Genomic DNA, 3,426 nt, shown 5'->3' with positions numbered 1-3,426 from the left:
AGGAGGGAGGATGTGTGTTATGGGAGGAGGGAGGATGTGTGTGTTATGGGAGGAGGGAGGATGTGTGTTATGGGAGGAGGGAGGATGTGTGTTATTGGAGGAGGGAGGATGTGTGTGTTATGGGAGGAGGGAGGATGTGCGATACGGGAGGAGGGAGGATGTGTGTTATGGGAGGAGGGAGGATGTGTGTTATGGGAGGAGGGAGGATGTGTGTTATGGGAGGAGGGAGGATGTGTGTTATGGGAGGAGGGAGGATGTGTGTTATTGGAGGAGGGAGGATGTGTGTGTTATGGGAGGAGGGAGGATGTGCGATACGGGAGGAGGGAGGATGTGTGTTATGGGAGGAGGGAGGATGTGTGTTATGGGAGGAGGGAGGATGTGTGTTATGGGAGGAGGGAGGATGTGTGTTATGGGAGGAGGGAAGATGTGTGTTATGGGAGGAGGGAGGGTGTGGGTTATTTGTGGAGGAAGATAGTGTGTTTTGCGAGGAGGGAGGATGTGTGTGTTATGGGAGGAGGGAGGATGTGTTTGTTACAGGAGGAGGGAGGATGTGTGTTATTGGAGGAGGGAGGATGTGTGTGTTATGGGAGGAGGGAGGATGTGTGTTATTGGAGGAGGGAGGATGTGTGTTATGGGAGGAGGGAAGATGTGTGTTATGGGAGGAGGGAGGGTGTGTGTTATGGGAGGAGGAAGATAGTGTGTTTTGGGAGGAGGGAGGATGTGTGTGTTATGGGCGGAGGGAGGATTTGTGTTATGCGAGGAAGGATGAAGTGTGTTATGGGAGGAGGAAGTATGTGTGTGTTATGGGAGGAGGGAGGAAGTGTGTTATGGGAGGAGGGAGTATGTGTGTGTTATGGGAGGAGGGAAGATGTGTGTTATGGGAGGAGGGAGGAAGTGTGTTATGGGAGGAGGAAGTATGTGTGTGTTATGGGAGGAGGGAGGAAGTGTGTTATGGGAGGAGGGAGTATGTGTGTGTTATGAGAGGAGGGAGGAAGTGTGTTATGGGAGGAGGGAGGAGGAAGGATGACATTTAGTGGCACCAAAATCATGGCCCCACGGCAGCCCAGGGAGGCCTGGTGGTCGGTGTCCCTCCCACCTCGCCGGCCTCTGTAGGAAGGTGGCAGCGCCCCTCTATGTGGATCCTGTGATGCACCCTCAGGCCACACATGTACTCACCAGGCCAGGAACATGTTCTACATGCTAATACAGTTATGGTTGTTTTTAATATATTTTATTGGCTTCAGAGGGAAACATCAATGAGAGAGAATCATTGATCGGCTGCCTCCTGCATGGCCCACACTGGGGATCGAGTCCATTATCTGGGCATGTGTCCTGACCGGGAATCGAACCATGACCTCTTGATTCATTGGTCGACGTTCAACTGCTGAGCCACACTGGCGGGGCCGGCAGGTAACATTTTAGACACAACTCATTGGAGAGGAGGCCAGTCCAGGCGACAGCCAGCAGGTGGCAAGACTGGAACCCAGTCCCCAACTGGTCAACAAGGAAGACCACACCCGTCTCTTCAACATGACATTTATTTCTTCTGAGGCAAAGCGAAGGAAAGCCCGCAATGCAGGCAGGTGGTAAAGGCGAGACAGCCTGGCTCCCCGGCTGGACCCAAGCCGGCGCTGAAGGTGCGCATGGCCGGCCTCCGCAGGCGCCATCCCAGGCCCCAGCCCTGCTGCAATGGGATCTGTGGCTGTCCAGGAAGTTGGCTGTGGGTGTTGCTGTCGTCCCAGCAGAGGAAACCATGCATGCGAGTCAGAAGCACTGCAGACCCGAGCGGGGAAAGGAGGGGCTCGGGCCTGGGATGGGGGACAGTGGAGCTAGCGACAGGATTTCATTTCTCTGAGAGGAGCAGGCGTCCACCCTGGCGCTCCGATGGCAGCTGGGGTGCCCGTGCGGTGGAGACATTGAGTCACGGAGCACAGGGGTGTGGCTGGTCTTCTCTCCCCGCCGCTCCCTGGTGTCCTACCCTTTCTCCGCCTCTGGGTGCCTCTGGGTTCCCCCCAGATAACGCTGAGCCAGACCAGCGCTCCGGCAATGCAGGCCGCCCACCTCAGGCACCCCAGCCCTTGCCTCCCTCCAGCACCCCTCTCTCTGCACAGCCACCGCCCACCGTCATGGATTTCCACCTGCACCTGCCACCTTGGGAACATGGCTTACACCCAGCTCCTATGGCCCAGCTGCTGGGAATGTCAGGGCTCCACTGGCGTCCCAGGCCCCGCGAGCAGCCCCGGTCCATCTGGCAGCCTCTGCTCAGTTCCCACCTGAGGAGCCCCAGGCCTGCGGTGCTGAGGCCGAGGTCAGGGCAGGATGGGGAGCTGGGAAAGACCTTGTCTCTGCTCGCACTCACCTCACTGCCAGCCCCGCTGCCTGTGCCCTGGACTCCGAGGACCCATTTTGCAAATGGTGTGTCCAGCCCACAAGCCTGACATACCCCTCCTTCCTGGCCATCACTGGGAGGCAGGCTCACCGCGGGTCTGCGTTGGGAGACTGCTTTTTGTTCACCGCAGGCCCTTGTCAGTTTTCCCCAGGGGTGCAATCTCAGGTCGGGCAGGACAGTTCTTCGGTGTGGGGACTAAATTCAACTTTCTCAGACCCACTTACAGGCTCCAGCAGGTAATGCCAGGCATGGGGCAACCGAGACTCCCCTACAGTCCCCAGTGCCTCCATTGTAAACCACCCACCAAAGCCACGGACAGGAGCCTTCAATCATCAGAGCCCGGGTTCCTAACAACAACACTCAAAGAGTCCCAAGGGGAGACCTGGGAAGCCAGGGAGGCAGGGGGAGAGGGGGAGAGAGGGGGAAAAGGGGGAGGGAGGATGTGTGTGTTATGGGAGGAGGGAGTGGGAGGAGGGAGGATGTGTGTGTTATGGGTGGAGGGAGGATGTGTGTGTTATGGGTGGAGGGAGGATGTGTGTGTTATGGGAGGAGGGAGTGGGAGGAGGGAGGATGTGTGTGTTATGGGCGGAGGGAAGATGTGTGTGTTATGGGAGGAGGGAGTGGGAGGAGGGAGGATGTGTGTGTTATGGGAGGAGGGAGGATGTGTGTGTTATGGGAGGAGGGAGTGGGAGGAGGGAGGATGTGTGTGTTATGGGAGGAGGGAGTGGGAGGAGGGAGGATGTGTGTGTTATGGGAGGAGGGAGTGGGAGGAGGGAGGATGTGTGTGTTATGGGAGGAGGGAGTGGGAGGAGGGAGGATGTGTGTGTTATGGGCGGAGGGAGGATGTGTGTGTTATGGGAGGAGGGAGTGGGAGGAGGGAAGATGTGTGTGTTATGGGCGGAGGGAGGATGTGTGTGTTATGGGAGGAGGGAGTGGGAAGAGGGAGGATGTGTGTGTTATGGGAGGAGGGAGTGGGAGGAGGGAAGATGTGTGTGTTATGGGCGGAGGGAGGATGTGTGTGTTATGGGAGGAGGGAG

Source organism: Plecotus auritus (genome assembly GCF_963455305.1).
Source record: "Plecotus auritus genome assembly, chromosome: 9".
NCBI classification, from domain to species: domain Eukaryota; kingdom Metazoa; phylum Chordata; class Mammalia; order Chiroptera; family Vespertilionidae; genus Plecotus; species Plecotus auritus.
The sequence above is the reverse complement of the archived record's forward strand: the minus strand, read 5'-3'. Positions refer to the sequence as shown.